The 22,094-nt window shown below is 43.9% G+C and overlaps 1 protein-coding gene across 1 annotated transcript in view; it reads left to right on the plus strand.

Annotated features, from left to right (window-relative positions):
- LOC144605424 (adenosine receptor A1-like) overlaps positions 1 to 22,094 on the plus strand; it is a 64,884-nt gene that overhangs the window by 34,658 nt on the left and 8,132 nt on the right. The gene's annotated exons all lie outside the window — the stretch shown is intronic.

Below are 22,094 nucleotides of genomic sequence, written 5' to 3' on the forward strand. Positions count from 1 at the left end.
GTACGGCAGCAACTCTACCGCTGTGTCACTGTGCTGCCCCACTGTGCTGGAAGAAGAGCAGCCCTTGACTACATCAAATATCCCTGAGGATGTTTCTGTCATGAACTCAGCCTCTGAAACTACTTAAGAGATAACCAACTCCGTCAGTAAGGTACCAAGGGCCTGTTGTTATATACACCCTCTACACCCTCTACGTCTGTAGGATAGTGTTAATGTTCGGGGTGATTGCGGACTCGGTGGGCCGAAGAGCCTGCTGCCACCCTGTACAGTATCTCTACAGTGTAAAGTCACAGAAAAGGATAGTCTGTTTCCTTGTACTGTTCCCTTCCCATATACTGCCTCCTCCTCTCTGCACTATCTCCGTCTGTGATCATTTACACCGCACATTCAACATCCCAATTGTATAGCTCCACATATGGAGTTGTAGCATGATTTCGAGTTGGGGCTCTTCTTCAGACTGATGGAGTAGAGGGGAGAAGACAGGTAAAGAGGTGGAGCATAACCAGGCAAGTGATAGATGGAAAATAGATGCAAAATGTTGGAGTAACTCAGCGGGTCAGGCAGCATCTCTGGAGAGAAGGAATAGGTGATGTTTTGGGTCGAAACCCTTCTGAAGAAGGGGTCTGACCTGAAATGTCACCTATTCTTTTCTCCGGAGGTGCTGCCTGACCCATCGAGTTACTCCAGTATTATATGTCTATTATCGGTGTAAACCAGCATCTGCAGTTCCTTTCTATGCAAGTGATAGATGGATATAGGTGAGGACGATTAATTCATAGATGGGTGGAGATAGGAACAAATGCTGGAGGTGAAACAGAGATAAAAGTGTGCCTGATAGGCTAAGAAAGAGGAGAGTGAAATGTAAAGCCAGAGGGAGGGATGGGTGGATGGAAGAAGTTGGCGGGAGGGAAAAGGGGGAATAAAAGTAGAATGATACATTCTGACTAGGGGGTTGGGAGATGAGTGGAATGAGGGGGGGGGGGGGAGGAACAGGGAGATGGGGCATGTAGGAAGGAACGGCAGATGCTGTTTAAACCGAAGATAGACGCAAAATGCTGGAGTAACTCTGCGGGATAGGCAGAGAAGGAATGGGTGAAGTTTCGGGTCGAGACCCTTCTCCAGACTTGTGAGGGGAAAGGGAAATGAGAGATATAGACAGTGATGTAGAGAGATATAGAACAAATAAACAAAAGATATGCAAAAAAGTAACAATGATAAAGGAAACAGAAAACATCTTTGGCTGTTTGCTAGGTGAGAACGAGAAACTGGTGTGACGGTGGGAGAGGGATGGAGAGAGAAGGAATGCAGGGGTTACTTGAAGTTAGAGAAATCAATATTCATATCACTGGGTTGTAAGCTGATGGAGTAGTGGGAAAAAGATGTGCACACATGGAGGGGGGGGGGGGGTTAGACAAGGGCGGAAGAGGAGACTCTAATACAGTCTATTTTCCTTTCACCAATTGAACATTGTTAAGGATACAGCTAGTTTCGGTTGGATTTTAGTGGTGGTATTATTAGGCAAACATATTTGTGGGATTTGTTTTATGCCAAAGGGTCGAATGTACTAATCAAGGTGAAATGCTGAAATGGACAGATTGTTTCATGAGTATGAAATGGACAGAATGGACAGATTGTTTCATGAGTGCTTTAAAGCTGGGGGAATGCAAGAGTCGTGAAGGATGATGTTATTTTTGTATACCAGAGAACATAATTTCTGTAGATAGTTAAAATTGTAGTTAAGGGTGAAGTAACTGCTTGTGTAGGAAGGAACTGCAAATGGTGGTTTATACCGAAGATAGACACAAAATGCTGGACTAACTCAGCGGGTAAGGCAATTTCTCTGCAGAAAAGGATAGGTGACGTTTCGGGTCAAAGGAGAGTCACCCCAGAGACCCATGTTTGATCCAGACCTTGGGTGCTGCCATTGCGGAGTTTGCATGTTCTCCCTGTGACCGTGCGAGTATCTTCTGGTTGCTCCGATTTCCTTCCACATCCCAAAGACATGCGAGTTTGTAGGAAAATTGACCTTTGTAAATGAGCGTAGGGAGTTGATGAGAAAGTGGGATAACATAGAACTAGTATAAACAGGTGATCGATAGTCGGCGTGGGCTTGGTGGGGCGAAGAGCCTGTTTTCTTGCTGGATCTCTAAACAAAACTACTGGAAATAAAGAATGTGTAGGAAAGAACTGCAGATACTGATTTAAATAGACACAAAATGCTGGAGTAACTCAGCGGGACAGGCAGCATCTCTAGAGAGAAGGAAAGGGTGACGTTTTGGGTCGAGACCCTTCTTCAGTCATCACCAATTCCTTCTCTCCAGAGATGCCTGCCTGTCCCGCTGAGTTACTCCAGCATTTTGTATCTACCTTGGAAATAAGGAATCACGTATATTGCTGATCTCCAATTCAGTGGAGAAACTCAGGCTGATTCTTCAATGCATACTATTTGCATATTTCAAGTTGTATTGATTTACTCAAATGAAAATGAGATTTCTTTTCAGAAACTAGCATTTTTGGTCACAGAATAACAGCAATTTCAGACCCAATATGAGATAAATGAAGTACGTTTGGCTGAAGTAGTTGGCTGGTCCTATTAGCATAGAAAATCTGAAAGCCGACCCTATTTTTCCAAAAGTTCCTCTCAAGCGGAAATTAAATTCACCCATTCATGGGTTGAGCTGTTTTGGAAATCAGCAGGACAGTTCTGGTTGCATGGTTGCAGATGACTCAAGCTGTTCTTGTGATTTCTATGTCAGTTATACATGAGACGACATAATTCCACATCAACTGGTCATCGAGACCATTGCCCAAGAAATCAGGTCACAATGTTCCAAGGAATGCCCATCCTTAGGCACTTCCAGCACACCCATGTTTTCACTGCACTGCCACCCCTGTAGACCTTGTTTGCTCCCAACTTTAATTGCTGTTGGTCCAAGACTTACTCAGTCATGAGCACTGCTTGCAATGAACTTTACCGTACTACTAAAAACGCAAATGAATTTGCCTGCAATGATTCCAAAACATTTTCCAGCTCCCAGATCTTGCCTCTTTTTTTCTGAGTTGGTTGACAATGGTTTGCAGCGAAAATTAGTCATTACACGTTTATTTATTGATTCAACTGCGTGGTATTTTTAATCAAGCAATTTTTGATGATCTTGTAAGACTGTATAGGTGTTCCTTCAGCCAGCTGGGAGGAGTTGTTGTATCATAAACAAGCAATCTATTGTCAAAGCTCGAGTGACGATTGTCTAACAATGGAGTTGCTGCCTTACAGTGCTAGCGATCTGGATTCGATCCTCATTATGGATGGTGTCTGTAAGTATATACGATCTACGTGGGACTGTACCGGGTGCTTGGGTTTCCTGCCATATTCCAAAGACATGCAGGTTTGTAGGTTAATTGGCTTCTGTAAATTGTCCCTAGTGTGTAGGCGGAGAACGCACAAATTCCATACAGACAGCACCCAAAGTCAGGATCGAACCCAGGTCTCTGGCACTGTTAGGCAGTAGATCTACCGCCACGCCACTGTGATTGGGATCTATGGGGCCTGTCCCACTTAGGCGTTTTTTTAGGCGACTGCCGGCAACTGCAATCGTCATAGCAGTTCGCTGAAAAATCAACGACTGGACCCTCCCCTATGACAATGTCTACGACAAGCTGCAACAACCTAGCACCTAGTCGACATCAAGCTACGGCAAGCTACTGACAACCGGCGACCCAATCGTCACGACTTAGGATGTCCACCTACGACTGCACCTACGACAACCTACGACCACACAGGCGACAACCTACAACAACCGAAGTCAGCCTACGTCTACCCACGACAAGCTACGACAAGCTACGGCCAGTTGAGGCCAGTTCATTGGCTATATTTAAGAGGGAGTTAGATGTGGCCCTTGTGGCTAAAGGGATCAGGGGGTATGGAGAGAAGGCAGGTACAGGTTACTGAGCTGGATGATCAGCCATGATCATATTGAATGGCGGTGCAGGCTCGAAGGGCCAAATGGCTTACTCCTGCACCTATTTTCTATGTTTCTATGTTTCTATGGCCGTGTCAGCGACAACTGAAGACAATTCATGTCATTTTGCCGCCGGTACCTGTCGCCGGTTGATGTAGTTAGTCCCCAATGGAATTCACCGAAGTCAGCACCGGTGACAACCTACGTCACCTGGCGACAACCTAACGATAACCTACGATAGGACCCACGTCCAGAGACGTCAAGCTACGATCATTGGCGTCAAACCAACAGTCGCCAATTTTTTTTTAACATTTCAAAATCCAGCAGCGACCAGAAAAACTCTACAACTCTTTGGAGATGACTCACGACCGTACAGGCAACACCCCGGCGACCGTGTGGCGACAGACTAGTCACCTGTAGTTGCTTAAAAAATCGCCTAAGTGGGACAGGGGTTTATTTCAGGCTGGTAGAATAAATCTGCCTCTATTGTGCAGTTGGAAGGGTTACGTAGTGAAATGAGTTTGGATGGTTTCCAAAATGCAGTGAAATAAATAGGTCAAAAGAAAAAACTGATTTTAGCTTGGCAGTAATGAACGGTGTATTGGTACTTTGCTCAGGTAAGCGACAGGGTGAGTGGTGATCAAAATGGATTCTTAGTACTGGGGCATTAAGCAATGCTTTGTACACCTGACTTGACAGGGTGACTCAGGGTGAGTCTGAAAAGGGGTCTCGACCCGAAACGTCACCCATTCCTTCTCTCCAGAGATGCTGCCTGTCCCGCTGAGTTACTCCAGCATTTTGTGTGTACCTTTGACAGGGTGACTAATGAGCACCAAAAAAAATCTTGATTTCTGTATTAACATGTATCAGCTTTATGAATATGAAGAGTTTAAAAGACACTGCAAATGCCTATTTTTCACTGAACGAGAACAACCTTATCACACTAACTCAATTATTCATTGCCTGAGTTGCTTTTCTCTCAAGTGAAAAATTTATAGTGTCATTTACAGTATCAAAATCTCTTCTTCATATGGGTTCCTTGTGTTTTAGTTTAGTTTAGAGATACAGCAAGGGACAAGCTTTTCAGGTCACCGAGTCCACGCCGACCATCGATCATCTGTCCACACACAAGTTCAATGTGATCCCACACATCTTCCACTGCTTCTTATGGGACTCAGCACAAAAGTGAGAAGACCACAAAGAAAAAAAACAAAACATGCTTTTTATTCCTTCACAGTATGTGGGCATTGGTGGCTTTTTATCACCTCTGCCTAATTGCCTTTGAACTGAATGGCTTGCTAGTCTTTGGCAGAGGGCAGTCAAGGTTCAATCACATTACTGTGACTGTGGCATCACATACAGGCCAGGTAACGCAAGGAGGACAACTTTCTTCCCCTAAACAAATGAAATGGCAATCTAGTCATTTCAACACCACTATTACAACCTACATCTTTTTCCAGATTTATCGAGAGACATAGCGTGATACAGTGTAGAAACAGGCCCTTTGGCCCAACTTGCCCACACTGGCCTACATACACTGAAAACACCATTAGTCTACATACTCCTGAGCCACTGTGATGTACAATATTAATTTAATTTAGAGATATAACATGGAAACAGGCCATTCGGCCCACCAAGTCCACGCCAACCAACGATCACCCCTATACGAGTTCTATCCTCCACACTAGGGACAATTTACAGAAGCCGACTAACCTACAAATCTGCCTGTCTGTGGAATATGGGAGGAAACCCAAGCACCTGGAGAAAACCCTCATAGTTCCAGGTAGAAAGTATAAACTTCTGACATGTCCCAGCGACACTAGTCCCACCCGCCCGTGTTTGGTCTAGATCCCTGCAAACCTGTCCTATCCATGTACCTGTCTAACTGTTTCTAAAACGTTGGGATAATCCCTGCCTCAACTACCTCATCTGGCAGCGTGTTCCATACACCCACCACCCTTTGTGTGAAAAAGTCACCCCTCAGATTCCCATTAAATCTTTTCCCCTTCATCTTAAACCTACGTCGTCTGGTCCTCGATTCATCTACTCTGGGCAAGAGACCTGATCTATTCCTCTCAAGAATTTACACACCTCGAGAAGATCACCCCTCATCCACCTGCACTCCCAGGAATAAAGTCCCAGCTTACTCAACCTCTCCCTACAGCTCAGACCCTCTAGTCCTGGCAACATCCTCATAATTTCAATTCCAGATTTATTTATATTGTAAATTTTAACTTAAACATCAAAATTATTTGTATTAGATTTCTGGATATGTAGTCTGGGAGTCAGCCTGGTATGCTTACTATCAATGTTTTAAAAATAAAATATAGGCCCAAGGTTAACTTATTTCCTTTCAATTTCTTTTGGAAACCATTCAATCATTTTATTTAATTCTTATCAGCTATGCATCTTTAAAAGGGTTTAAAAGATGAACTTTGAGCTCCAGCAGTGAAAATAAAGTATAAACTGCATTTATATTCAGAGCATGAGATTTTATTTCAGTCAGTCAAAAGACAGTAATTTCTGGGCCCTGGAACAATTTACAGAAGATTGTGGTACTTAAGGAGATTACATGAAAAGCAGTAAATGCAGAAAATTCCAGGATTTGTAATGTTTTCGTGTTCTGACAAAACAAGCTCACTTCATCTATGTATTCACCACTTTATTTTCTTCACTTCAAGATTCAAATTAATTTTTATTTCTCAATGAAGTTGAACAGTTAGGCGTATGTGCACCATATTCCTTGACAGATCAAAAAGGCTTTCTCATAATTATTACGTGGAACATTACAGCACAGGAACAGGCCCTTCGGCCCACAATGTTTGTGCCGAACATGACGGATTTTTCCATCCTTGGAAAAAGACTCTGACTGCCCACCCTACCTTTGCCTCACTTCATTTCATGTACTTCTATCAGGTCTCTCCTCATGATCTCCAGCATTCCCTGTCTGTCGAACCCTGTAGCTAACCCCCCCCCCCCCCCCCCCCTAATCCAGGCATCATTCTGGTAAACCTCTGCATCCTTTCCAAAGCCTCTACATCCTTCCTGTAATGGGGCGACCGGAACAACACACAATAATCTGAACGTGGCCTGTGGCGTTGGTGATGACGCCACGTTCGGCAGTGACCACACCGCCACTCGCAGTAGGGTGAATGGGCAGCACGGTGGCGCAGCGGCAGAGTTGCTGCCTCACAGCGCTTGCGATGCTGGAGACCCAGGTTCGATCCCGACTACGGGTGGTGTCTGCATGGAGTTTGTTCATTCTCCCCGTGACCGCCTGGGTTTTCTCCGAGATCTTCGGTTTCCTCCCACACTCCAAAGACGTACAGGTTTGTCGGTTAATTGGCTTGGTATAAGTGTAAATTGTCCCTAGGGTGTGTAGGGTAGCGTTAGTTTGCGGGGATCGCTGGTCGGCGCAGACTCGGTGGGCCGAAGGGCCTGTTTCCATCCTGTAAATCTAAATCTAAATTAAACTAAACTCAAGTGATACAGAGGTAAAGAAGCCCAGGACCACATGCCGGCACCATACCTCGCCGCCAGGGTGCATGTGCGGTGGCGCTAATCTGAGGCTTGTCTCGCAGCTCTGTCCTGGTCTTCAAAAGGGGAGGCCTGGCGATCTCAGGCTTCTCCTTGCAATTCATCCTTGACTTGAGAGGAGGCACTGGCGGTCTCAGGTTTATCCTGGAGGCTCCGTTTTGGGGGTTGAAGAGGTGACGCTGGTGGTCTCTGGATTATCCCGGCAGCTCAGAAGCCTCAGTGTGTGAACGTGGGCGCAGTCCCTCATTGACTGTGGGCTGAAAGAGGCACAGGCGTCTCAGGCTTGCCCCGGCCACTTAGTCGTAGCCTCAGTTAGGGCACTGGTGTTCTACAGCTTCTTCCCGTCTGCTGAATCTTTACCACACAGTGGCACTGGTGGTCTCAGGCCTGGCCCAGTGGCACAGACTTCCTTGAATCTGCGGGGGAGGCGGGGCGGGGACATGGCTCTCCATCTCTGGCTAGAATGTGTGGGTTTTATGGGCAGTAGTTTGACGAGGTTCAGGTGGACAAACAAATGTCAGCAAATTGGACGTAGCTGTTATTAATGATGCTGGGGGTTGGGCTCTCCTAGCCTGTCAACCAGTTATAGGGATCAGAGTGCTATCCAAGGGAGGGGGTGATGTCACAGGCCTAACCAAAGTCCTATAGAGCTGCATCATGACTTCCTGATCCTATACTCAATGCCCCGACTGATGAAAGCATACCATATGCGTCTTCTTTCCCACTCTATCTACCTGCGTTGCCACTTTCAGGGAGTTATGGACTTGGACCCCAAGATCCCTCTGTACATCAATGCTGTTAAGGGTCATGCCATCAATGATATATTTCCCCTTACATTTTACCTCCCAAAGTGCAAAACCTCACATTTGCTTGGATTAAACTTAATTTGCCATTTCTCCACCCATTTCTGTAGCTGATCCATAACCCTCTGCATATTTTGACAGCCTTCCTCACAGTTCGCGACCCCAGCAATCCTGCTGTCATCGGCAAACTTACCAACCAACCCGTCCATATTTCCGTCCATTTCAACAGTCCCAGCACAGATCCCTGCAGAACCTCTGGTCACAGGCATCCAGCATCCACTTTGTTCTTATCTCATTCCCATTCCAAGAATGAATTGGCTGCATTACCCGCCCACATTTACACTTACAACATGCTGGCAATGTTGCTTTAAGTGAGAAGACAAAAGACTGGAATTTAGAAGAAAACAAAGCTGAGCACTGGATATATTCACTGGGTCAGGCAGCATCTGTGGAGGCAAAAGGTTCAAATCAACATGTAGGTCTGATGAGGTCATTGTCAAATTCTATTCCACACCATGAAACACTCATCCTTGGAATACTGAACAAAGGAGAGTTAACGTAAATATAATATTTATTTTATTTTAAATGAATACAATATTATAAAATAAATATAAGATTAAATAAATATGATATTATAAAATAAAATAAATAGTTGCAAAACTGAAATGAATATATTTTGAACTAATATTCTTATGTTATAATAAAATATTTAAAGATTTGATCTTTAAAATTTCCGAAACAAAAGTGTAAGAGAATTTTTTTTAAATCCTTTTACCCTTCAAAGTAATTTAAGGTGAATTCCTCAGACGTCTTTTGCAGACGTCATAAACAAACTGTGGGGTTGACTGGAAATGTTCCTCGTATGCGGTCACAGTCTGGAAGATGTCCAACTTTCTGACAGCAAAGTTATGGGAAATTTAAAGACATCATTGAAAGACAGGACTAGTGCTGGTGAACTGAATATTTACATCCCTGAGTCTGTTCTAAAGAGCATGGAATCTCCAGTATTATCTCTGTAGTATTTTCAGATTGGAAGATAATGTCAATTTGGCAAGTTAATTGTATATTTTCTGAGATCTCCCAAAATATTGTACTCTCCCTGTATTAACTAGACTGTGAATTACAATCTAGACATGGGTACTTGCTATATGTGGTATCTTGGGGATAGGGAGTGAGGGCCAAGCTAGATTGTGACTTGGACAGGTTGTGTGAGTGGGCGGATACATGGCAGATGCAGTTTAATGTAGATAAGTGTGAGGTTATTCACTTTGGAAGTAAGAATAGAAAGGCAGATTATTATCTGAATGGTGTCAAGTTAGGAGGAGGGGGAGTTCAACGAGATCTGGGTGTCCTAGTGCATCAGTCAATGAAAGGAAGCATGCAGGTACAGCAGGCAGTGAAGAAAGCCAATGGAATGTTGGCCTTCATAACAAGAGGAGTTGAGTATAGGAGCAAAGAGGTCCTTCTACAGTTGTACCGGGCCCTGGTGAGACCACACCTGGAGTACTGTGTGCAGTTTTGGTCTCCAAATTTGAGGAAGGATATTCTTGCTATGGAGGGCGTGCAGCGTAGGTTCACTAGGTTAATTCCCGGAATGGCGGGACTGTCGTATGTTGAAAGGCTGGAGCGATTGGGCTTGTATACACTGGAATTTAGAAGGATGAGGGGGGATCTTATTGAAACATATAAGATAATTAGGGGATTGGACACATTAGAGGCAGGAAACATGTTCCCAATGTTGGGGGAGTCCAGAACAAGGGGCCACAGTTTAAGAATAAGGGGTAGGCCATTTAGAACGGAGATGAGGAAGAACTTTTTCAGTCAGAGAGTGGTGAAGGTGTGGAATTCTCTGCCTCAGAAGGCAGTGGAGGCCAGTTCGTTGGATGCTTTCAAGAGAGAGCTGGATAGAGCTCTTAAGGATAGCGGAGTGAGGGGGTATGGGGAGAAGGCAGGAACGGGGTACTGATTGAGAGTGATCAGCCATGATCGCATTGAATGGCGGTGCTGGCTCGAAGGGCTGAATGGCCTACTCCTGCACCTATTGTCTATTGTCTATTGTCTATTGTACCCCACATGTTTCCGGATGATACCAGTTTCTTGCAGCTTACGTGCCTGAAGAGATTTAGGAATACTGATTCCTAAATGGAGCTCACACACAACTCTGTGATTTCTTCGAAGATTAGTTCAACAAATGACATCTATATGTTACAAGCACTTTTTTTTTTTAGCCCAAATTTGAGATGTCTCAGTCGTACTCCTAACCTTTAGTATGTGGCGCGTCGAAAAAGCCCGAAATAAAGGCGAGGAGCCGGGTATTTCGGGAGGTTTGAATTTAACACGTTTGCTAGACCGGTCAAGTCTGCCAGAGTGAGATCGCACCCAAAACCTCGTCCTTTATAACCGTAGCAAAGGGCCGCCCCCCCTGGACCGGTCCATTCCCGTGCCGAGGGATCGGTAGTGGTATGGCCCAACCCTTGGGAGCTGCCACAAGTACTTAATTATATGAATTAGGAAATGATACATTGGTTCCAGGAGTCAGGGTTGAACTTGTTAATATGTCAAGCAACCAACAGCAACAACAAATATTTCCAGACCATACTAAGCACATTTGAACTTAAGATAGTAGAAGTTGATCATTCTGTCCTTTTGCTCGACTATTCAATCTTTCCTAGCAGACAAAACTGTTATGTTAAAGTGTGGAGCCAAAGAACTCCAGATGCTGGTTTATACCAAAGATAGACACAAAGTGCTGGAGTAACTTAATGGGTCAGTCAGCATCTCTGGAGGAAAAGGATAGTTGCCATTCAGGTCAAAACCCTTCCTCAGAATTATGGACTTCATTAATTTTACCACTCCTGCCCTGCCCTCAAATTCACCTGGACTGTTTCGAATACCTCTCTCCCCTTTCTCGATCTCTCTGTCTCAATCACAGGAGCAGACTATCGACAGCGGTCTATTACAAACCTGCGACAGTTATCTTGACAACACTTCTCCCACCCTGCCTATTGAAACGATGCTATTCCCTACTCTCAATTCCTCCGTCACATCTGCTCCCAAGATGAGGTGTTCCATACTAGGACAGCCGAGATATCATCATTCATCAGGGAACATGGGTTCTCCCCGTCTGTCATAGATTGGGCCCTCACCTGTGTGTTTGAAGAAGGGTCCTGACCCAAAACGTCACCTATCCTTTTCCTCCAGAGATACTGCTTGACCCGTTGAGTTACTCCAGCACTTTGTGTCCGAACTGTTATGTTACTTAATTACTTTCCCTACAGATGCTATTTGATCACCAGGGTATTTCCAATGCTTTCTTTTCCCCATCTTTGTTTTCTAGGTTCAGCTTTGAATTTACATAGCATCCTTTGCAGGGAAAGTATTGAAAAGCATTGCAGAGACTGTTTGTTTTATAATCACTGAAAGGTTGCAAGTATTACAGAGTAAGTGTGGATTCAGTGAGGTCCCAATCCAATAATTCAATTGAGACCATTGCAGAGTTATGTTGGATTCTTAGCATAACTTTAATCTTGATGTTCAGGAAGCTGTTGATGAAATAATGCTTACTAAACTTTATCTGGTGGCTTTACAGGTGAAAGAAATTGCAATTTTACAGAATTAAAGATTTTGGTTCAGAATATGGAACTAGAAAAATACAGCACAGTCACAGGCCCTTCGGCCCACAATGTCTTCCTGCTAAATTAATCTCATCTGCCTGCACATGTTCCACATCTCTCCATTCCCTACATATCCATGTGCCTATCTAAAAGTTTCTTACACTTTGCTTTTTTTTTAATACCAGGGTTAACCTGTTCATTGTGTTCATTGCAGAATGCTTTTTGCCTGCCAGTTTGGTGAAGTGTTTCCAGAATCACATGTGTATAGACTTGTGAATCCTGAGTTGTTTTCACAGTCACATTACAAAGCAGTTAGCTAAGCGGTAGGATGCCGGAAGACCACGAAACGCTCCTGGCATCTGTTATTTTGAAGACAATACGTCTTCTGGAGGGTAATTCTCATGGCAACAATAATAATTGTTATGCTTTATTTACATTGGCACTGACAGAGATATGACAAATATGGTCTGAGAATTTTAAGCTTTTATTCGACAAGTTATGGAGGAAGCCAAGGAACAAAGTTTGACTCTTTCATAGATCCCCTATTGATCCCGGTACATCCCTGAGATTACGCCTGACAACTGTAAAGTGAATCATGGTACACTATAAAAGTGAAAGTCCACATCTTCAATTCTGAAAGGTCACATCTTCATGAAAATGTGTGCTCACTCTGCAGAGAAAGAAATGCAGTCATCTCTCTTTGATTTGAGAGCATCTCTGACCTTTCTAGGGCATTAGTTTCTATCACTCCATCATGGCCCTTCGAGCTAGCACCGCCATTCAATGTGATCATGGCTGATCATTCTCAATCAGTACCCCATTCCTGCCTTCTCCCCATACCCCCTGACTCCGCTATCCTTAAGAGCTCTATCCAGCTCTCTCTTGAATGCATTCAGAGAATTGGCCTCCACTGCCTCCTGAGGCAGAGAATTCCACAGATTCACAACTCTCTGACTGAAAAAGTTTTTTCTCATCTCCGTTCTAAATGGCCTACCCCTTATTCTTAAAATGTGGCCCCTTGTTCTGGACTCCCCCAACATTGGGAACATGTTTTCTGCCTCTAACGTGTCCAACCCCTTAATAATCTTATACGTTTCGATAAGATCTCCTCTCATCCTTCTAAATTCCAGTGTATACAAGCCGAGTCGCTCCAGTCTTTCAACATATGACAGTCCCGCCATTCCGGGAATTAACCTAGTAAACCTATGCTGCACGCCCTCAATAGCAAGAATATCCTTCCTCAAATTTGGAGATCAAAACTGCGCACAGTACTCCAGGTGCAGTCTCACTAGGGCCCTGTACAACTGCAGAAGGACCTCTTTGCTCCTATACTCAACTCCTCTTGTTATGAAGGCCAACATTCCATTGGCTTTCTTCACCGCCTGCTGTACCTGCATGCTTCCTTTCAGTGACTGATGCACAAGGACACCCAGATCTCGTTGTACGTCCCCTTTTCCTAACTTGACACCATTCAGATAATACTCTGCCTTCCTATTCTTACCACCAAAGTCAACATTATGGTGGAGTTGAAGCTGGGATCAGTGAGAATGTACTTACTGATCATAAATCCTATATGCTTTTTTTTCAATGAGTTATTTTTTCTCTAAGAACAGTTAATGAATACGGTTTCTCACAAGAAACCATTCTGCCTCTCCTCCTCCTCCTTTCTCAAGCAGACTGCTTTTCTCTGTATACATTGCACTCTTTCTCCTCATGCTGTTTTCTAAAGTAAGATGTGAGGAGGCAGAGAATTTCCTTTTCCACTATTAAAATAAGTGAATGGGTCGCATCAATTATGTCAACAATTAATATACAGTAAAATGCACACTTTCATACAAAACCCCAAACCACTGTAGAAATCACAAATGCATTTTGAATACTTCCTAAATTCATATACAATATGAAAATGTGTGGGAAGGAACTGCAGATGCTGGTTTACACCAAAGATAGACACAGAGTGCTGGAGTAAGTCAGCGGGTCAGGCAGCATCTCTGGAGAAAAGGAATGGACGATGTTTCGGGTTGAGACCCTTCTTCAGACCTTCAATATGATCTCAAGTCTCTGAAAATGACGCACGATGCATTATTTAAATCGGGAGGCATAGACCAGAATCAAAGAGACTATAAAAGCAAAGAACTTCGTTTGAAGAACAAAAGATTATGCACAGCAACGTAAAAAAAAAACTATCCTTCCATTTAAAAAAAATAGACAATGTTCAGTAGAAAAGTGTCAACTGCTTTGCAACTGCTTTGGTGCGTTTGACGGCACTGGGACTGTACGCGCTGGAGTTTAGAAGGATGAGGGAGGATCTCATTGAAACTTGTGGAATAGTGATAAGCTTGGACAAAGTGGATGTTGAGAGGTGATAGCCTCAGAATTAAGGGACGTTATAGACAATAGACAATAGGCAATAGGTGCAGGAGTAGGCCATTCGGCCCTTCACGCCAGCACTACCATTCAATGTGATCATGGCTGATCATTCTCAATCAGTACCCCGTTCCTGCCTTCTCCCCATACCCCCTGACTCCGCTATCCTTAAGAGCTCTATCTAGCTCTCTCTCGAAAGACGTTCTTTTAGGAAGAAGGTGAGGAGGGATTTCTTTTGTCAGAGACTGGTGAATCTGTGGAATTCTTTGCATCAGAAGGCTGTGGAGGCCAAGTCAATGGAGATTTTTAAGGCAGGGATAGATAGATTTTTGATTAGTACAGGTGTCAAGGGTTATGGGGAGAAGCCAGGAGAATGGGGTCAGCTGGGAGAGATAGACCAACCATGATTGAATGGCAGAGTAGACTGGATGGGCCAAATGGCCTAATTCTGCTCCTATCACTTATTACCTTATAAACCACAATTTGGGATTTATTGATCGAACCCAAGAGAATTTTTAAATCAGGTTACAGAATACAATAACATTTACATTGGAGATGACCCCCTTGTATTTATAGTATACACAGAAACAATATTCAGAGCTTAAAATGAACTTGTGATTATTTTCTGAGTGGACCTGATCCCTTGTGTTTCCTCTGCACATTTCTGTGTTTGTGATCTGGTTTGAATTGCTTCTGCAATAAGTAATTACAATGGAATTAACTTAAGTGCAGGTCGCACAAATTGTTCTCTGGATATGACATTTCTTTTACATTTGAACAATTAGAAGCAGTTGATATTCTTCGTCAATATCCTTTTATTCACTGGCTTCTCTAATATAATGTTAAATTAATAATGAACATAGATGTAAATTTTTGTAGGGCTCTGTTAGTAGAATTTTGCATGAAAAGTATCTTTATTGAATGGTGGTGCTGGCTCGAAGGGGCGAATGGCCTCCTCCTGCACCTATTGGCGACTGTTGGTTTGACGCCAATGATCGTAACTTGACGTCAATAGGATCTGCACCTATTGTCTATTTTCTATCATCTATAACGTCCCTCAAAAGCGTCTTTGAGTTTCCAGAAAAGCGCTATATAAATTAAATGTATTATTATTATTATTATTATTATTGTCATGCAGATGTGTAAGGGGCCTGACCCACTTAGGCGTTTTTTAGGCGACTGTCATAGTCGTAGCAGGTTGCCGAAAAACCGGCGACTGGACCCCCCCTAAGACAATGTCTACGACAAGCTACAACAACCTACCACCTAGTCGACGTCAAGCTACGGCAAGCTACCGACAATCCGCAACCCAATCGTTGCGACTTAGGACGTCCATCTACGACCGCACCTACGGCAACCTACAACCACGCAGGCAACAACCAACCACAACTGAAGTCGACCTATATCTACCCGCGACAAGCTACGACCCTGTCGGCGACAACTGAAGACAATTCACGTCATTTTGGCCTCCGGATTTGACGCCCGTACCTGTCGCCGGTTGACCTAGGTAGTCGCCAATGGAATTCACCGAAGTCAGCACCGGCGACAACTTACGTCACCTGGCGACAACCTACGACAGCGCCCACGTCAGGAGACGTCAAGCTACGATCGTTGGCGTCAAACCAATTGGCGCCAAAAATGTTTAAGCATTTCAAAATCCAGCGGCGGCCAGAAAAATGCTACGACTCTTTGGAGACAACTCACGACCGTACAGGCGACACCCCGGCGACCGTATGGCGACAGTCGCCTAAAAAATCGCTTAAGTGGGACAGGGGTTTAAGGGAATAATAGAGTTGTACAGCATGGATGGAATGGAAATCCAAGATGGTGCCCATGCCAGGCAACTGTGTGCTAGTGAAGTTGTTTTTCCAGATGTTTTAATTACATGAAAGTAGCCATTCATTCCATCAAGTCCATGGCAGCTTTTGGAGAAATTCCTTTTTGCCACTTATTTCTCCGTGACATTAGCTGTCACTTGTTCATCATCCCTACACTGATTCCCCTTCCACCCACCCTATAATCAGAATAGATTACAGCAAATTACAGTAACCCACCATTCAGCACATCTTTGGGATGTGGGTGGAAACTGGAGCATCCAAGGGGAAACCCGCATGATCCCAGCAAAAAGATGTAAACACCAGGCAGATAGCGCTGGAGATAAACACAGTTCAGCAATCTGTTAACCAAGCGATGACTAAGAGCTAGAATCACTGCTCCACAAAAGTGGCAATAGAGCCACCAAGAATCATAGAATTTTGAAAAAAAGACTACAGCACAAAAGGAGGCCATTTGGTCCATCCTATCTCTGTTAGCCCAAAATGGACATTAGATTATTCCCACTTTTTCACCCAGAGAGTTGTGAATTTGTGGAATTCTCTGCCACAGAGGGCAGTGGAGGCCAAGTCACTGGATGAATTTAAGAGAGAGCGAGATAGAGCTCTGGGGGCTAGTGAAATCAAGGGATATGGGGAGAGGTTGGGCACAGGTTGCTGATTGTGGATGATCAGCCATGATCACAATGAATGGCGGTGCTGGCTCGATGAGCCGAATGGCCTCCTCGTGCACCTATTTTCTATGTTTCTATGTTTCTAAATATCTGCGACTGTGGAGTAAGCATTTATAAAATGAATCAAAAGTCTTCAGGAAACGGGAAGGAAAAATAAGTCATTATGATGTTTCAAGTCCTCACTCCTCTCCATGAAAGAGATGTACCTTCTCAGGAAAACATTCACCCTCTCACCACTGACTGTCCTTGTCCACAAGGCTGCTCAGATTGTCTATGGTGAAGTGGCATCATACATTGCTGATTATTTTTACACCACATCTCTTTGACGTCGTCATCTGGAGTCTCCTCCATTGAAAGGCAGCATTTGCCATCAATCACTTGGACTCACTGACTAGGTTATAAGCGCAAGAAAATAACTGCAGATGCTGGTACAAATCGAAGGTATTTATTCACAAAATGCTGGAGTAACTCAGCAGGTCAGGCAGCATCTCAGGAGAGAAGGAATGGGTGACGTTTGGGTTGAGACCCTTCTTCAGACTGAACCGGAGCACTTATAAGTGCAGTCAGTTTACCAGCTGTTGAAAAATAATTTATCAACCTGCGCAAGAAGAGGTTTTACAAGTTAAAAACAAACTGCTGGAGGAACTCAGTGGGTTAGGGAGCATCTGTGGAAGAAATGGACAGACAATGTTGCAGGTTGGGAACCTTTTCAGAGCCAGGAGGTTGAGAGGTTGTGACTCTGGACTTTAGAGGTTGCCTATTTCTTCATCTTCCTCCATTTATTCCTTCTTATCTTTCTCATAATGCTCCAGCACCAGCTTTTCAATTGGCCTCGAATTAGATGGTAAGGATTGAATAGACTGTAAGCTATGCCTTGTTTGAGAATGGTTGATAGAGCGCATACTGTCAGCAGCATTGAAATGTTTGCACTACTCCCTGAGTATCTCACAGTGGTGCAGCGTTAGAGTAGCTGGCTTACCAGAGACCCGGGTTCAATGCTGATTACGGGTTCTGTCTGTAAGGAATTTGTCCATTCTCCCTGTGACTGCGTGGGTTTACTCCAGGTGCTCCGGTTTTCTCCCACACTCCAAAGATGTACAGGTTTGCAGGTTAATTGGCTTTGGTAAGTTGTAAAATTGTCCCTAAAATTGTGACCTAGCTGGTCGGCGCAGACTTGGTGGGCCGAATGGCCTGTTTCCAAGCCTGTAAAGACAAAACTTTGACAATGTGGACTGAACAAACTAATCGCCATAAACATATCCATATGCTCCATCTCTTAGAAGGCGTAATCCGGCAGAGAAACTTCTGAGGAAAGTGCAATGTGTTTTTAATTTGCCTCACCCTGCTGAGAGATTCTAACCAATTGTGGATGTTAATTCCCGGACTTGACTGGCAGAGAAACTTCTTAGGAAAGTGCAATGTGTTTTTAATTTGCCTCACCCTGCTGAGAGATTCTAACCAATTGTGGATGTTAATTCCCGGACTTGACTGGTCTGCAAGGTCTAGCTTTTTGCTTACAACTTGAGCTAATACATTGGCAGTCAGAACCTTTTTCCCAGGGTGCAAATGGCCAACACTAGAGAAGGCATGGCTATATGGTGAGAGGGGACAAAGTTTAATGAAGATGACCAGGGCAAGATTTTACACAGAGTAGGGTCCTGGAACACATTGCCAGGGGTAGTGGTGGAGGCAGGTACGAAAGTAGGGTTTGAGGCTTCCACGGTAGGTGGTTTTCAAATTAAGTTTTGTTACACTATTAAATTGGTTCTGATCAGAGATCATTTTTCTGAAATGTTAGCTCTGTTTATCACTCTATCAATGCTGCCTGTTCAGCTGAGCATTTCCAACAGATGATAGGTAGGAATGAGTAAAGTGCACATTCTTTGAAGTCATTAGATCTAACTCCTTAAGATTGGAAAATAAAAAACCAACATGGTGATTTTCTGGTCCTACTTAGGTGGATGAGGGTGAGACACGGAATACTTCAGATGCTAGAACCTTGAACAAAGCACAAAGTGCTGGAGGATCTCAGCGGGTCAGGCAGCATCTGCAGAAGGACTAACAAAATTACGGGTTTGCAATCCGAAACATTGTGTGTGCATTCACTACACAAACACTACATTTTTAGACTATAGACTTTAGAGATACAACGTGAAAACAGGCCCTTCGGCCCACCAAATCCACACTGACCAGTGATCACCCCATACACTAGCAGACTAACACAATCCTACACACTCGCGAAAATTTACATTTTTACAGAAGTTGAATGAGCTGAATAAGTTGAATACATTTTTAATTAGCCAGATATATATACATGCAAGGAATTTGCCTTGGTGCTTTGGTCGCAAGTAACAACACGATATACAGTAGACAATTAAAAATAAAACATTATAATTTAAAGCCAAGCAACCTACAACCCTGTACGTCTTTGGAGTGTGGGAGGAAACTGGAGCTCCTGGAGAAAACTCACGTGGTCACATGGAGAACCTACAATCTCCGTGCAGACAGCAACCCTAGTCAGGATTGAACCTGGGTCTCTGGCGCTGTAAGGCAGGTACACGGTGGCTGCACCACTGAGCTGCCCACCTGATCTCCAGATTTCCTCCAACACTTTTGTGTTTTGGATGACAGTGTGAAATGTTTGCTTAACCACAAGCAAATGTTAAGCAAAGGCAAAGATGGGTGACATGTGAACAGGACAGTCCAATGTAGTTGATATTTGAATGAGCTCCGCCATCATGTCAAAGGATGCAGACAAGACAGGAAGAATGAAGAGAAATAGATTAATTTTATCAGTCTTTTTATTCCATTTAAATTGAATGCGATTAAGAGCTGGAATGTTGACAGTTGATAGGTTATGTACAAAACAAAAAACTGCAGATGCTGCTTAATACACAAAAGGACTACAAAAGGTATGTAGGTTAATTGGCTGGGTAAATGTAAAAATTGTCCCTGGTGGGTGTAGGATAGTGTTAATGTACGGGGATCGCTGGGCGGCACGGACTTGGTGGGCCGAAAAGGCCTGTTTCCGGCTGTATATATATGATATGATATGATATGACACAAAGTGCTGGAGGTTCAGGCAGCATCTCTGGAGAACATGGAAAGGTGACATTTCGGACTCCAAACATCTAACATGCTGCCTCATTTGCTGAGCTATTACAGCTCTTTGTGTCGTGAAACTTTATTTAGTTCCTTAAAAAACCCAGAGATATATTTGTGCAAGAGCAAATAACATAATTGCAGTAGTTATGCCATGAACAATGAATAAGGTGCACGGCTCACAGTTATTCCTTGTCCAGTCCAATTTTTAGCTTTTTTTTTGGCTTGAACAAACTGGTGTACTTCAGACATCAGCACCCTGGAAGATTCTAGACTGGATAACTTCTGTTCAGATTGATAAATAGGTGACATGGACTAACTTTGTGGGGCGAATTTACACAAAGTGGAGCGGCACGGTGGCACAGCGGTAGAGTTGCAGCCTTACAGCGCCAGAGACCCGGGTTCCATCCTGACCACGGGTGCTGTCTGGATGAAGTTTGTACATTCTCACCGTAACCTCATGGTTTTTTTTTCCGGTATCTCCGCTTTCCTCCCACACACCAAAGACGTACAGGTTTGTAAGTTAATTGGCTTGGAAAATTGCAAATTGTCCCCACTGTAGGATAGTGCTTTTGTGTGGGGATCGCTGGTCGGTGCGGACTCAGTGGGCCAAAGGGCCTCTTTCCACGCTGTATCTCTAAACTAAACTACACTAAACTACACTACAGTTGTAAATTAGATAGAACTGCTGAAGTAAATAGATTGGATAGGGTGTACAAGGAGTTTGTACCCAGCACAGTGTAAAACAGCATCTGAATTCAGCATCAACGCTGTCTGACTAACGTTTGCTGGAAAGTGGCTTACTGCACATGAGCATTCAACTCCAGAGTTTCCTTTTACTAATCGAATTGGTGTCACAGTGGGTTGGCAGGGCCTGAGCTATGCTTGCAATATTGTGTGAGAATTTACGCCACCATGCACTCCACTTCCATGGACCTGAAGCAATGAGGTTGGTCAATGTGCCACAGGTCACAGCACTGAAACAGGCTCTTGCCAGACCAATCCGCCCACCTCATCCACACCAACCAAAATGCCACATCTAAGCTGGACCCATTTGCTCGCATGATAATGCCGATCGTGCGATTTTCACCTTAAAGAATCAATTAACTAATTATGATTTAAATGTTCACTTCCTGCTGAACAATTCTTATTTTCCCTGCTAGATAACTATTTAGCAATATTGGCAAGCTACTCTGAATGACCAATCATATTCTATAGAGCAGGCAAGTTTATCATGTGTTCTATTACGTGGACTTGGTGCTGTGCTTTACATTCCATTTAAAATGACTCGGATATCAATCAATGTATGCCAGTGCATGTCAAGCTTTGGTTATATGTAACTCAAAATGAAGGTTTATGCTGTGAGTTGCACCCTAGACGTTATATTTCCTTTATCAGAGATTATCTTGGAGACACCTAACATTAACTGAGAAAGAAACAAGGGAACTGCAGATGCTGGTTTCCAAAACAAACAAAAAAAAGACACAAAGTGCTGGAGTACCTCAGCGAGTCAGGCTGCATCTCTGGAGAATGTGGATAGGTGATGTTTTGTGTTGGGAACTTCTTCAGACTGATTTTTGAGTGGGGTGGGGAAAGATAGCTAGAAGAAAGGAGGGGCATGACAGTGTGTTGTGAGTATTAGGTGAATGTAGGCGAGGGGGGGTTTTGATAGTTACATAGTTGGACAAAGGCCGCAAACGAAACAAAAGGATTGGCGAGTTGCGACTTCTGAAGCTAGAGGAAGGATTGTAGGTGGGGTGGGAGGGGGGGGGGGGGGGGGGGGCAGGAGAGGTGGGTAAATAGGTGTGTCCAGGGGCACAGGGGAGGGAGACAGTATCTCAGATTTTCTCCTTACAAAAATGGAAAGCGTTTGCTCAGGTTGATATCTATAGTGAAGGAGATATAGTGGGCAGGCCACTGGCCTATCAGTCCATGGTCGTTTGTATCGCAGCTCAAGCACTTTGTGCCAAATTAGATGTCATACTTAAATCATTCAGAACTGCCTGCTACGATCAGGCAAACGCCTCCGCTGTCACGCTGTGAAAACGGAGAGGATGAGACGGAGTTTCTTCCCACAGGCCATCAGGACTGTCAACTTTTATAACCCCAGAGACTACACTATTTTTGTCTACACTATAGTAACTTATTAACTTTATTTATATGCTGTAACTGTAATTCTTTTTTGTGCACAATCCGCAGGCATTGC

Source organism: Rhinoraja longicauda, chromosome 24 (genome assembly GCF_053455715.1).
Source record: "Rhinoraja longicauda isolate Sanriku21f chromosome 24, sRhiLon1.1, whole genome shotgun sequence".
Classification (NCBI taxonomy): Eukaryota; Metazoa; Chordata; class Chondrichthyes; order Rajiformes; family Arhynchobatidae; genus Rhinoraja; species Rhinoraja longicauda.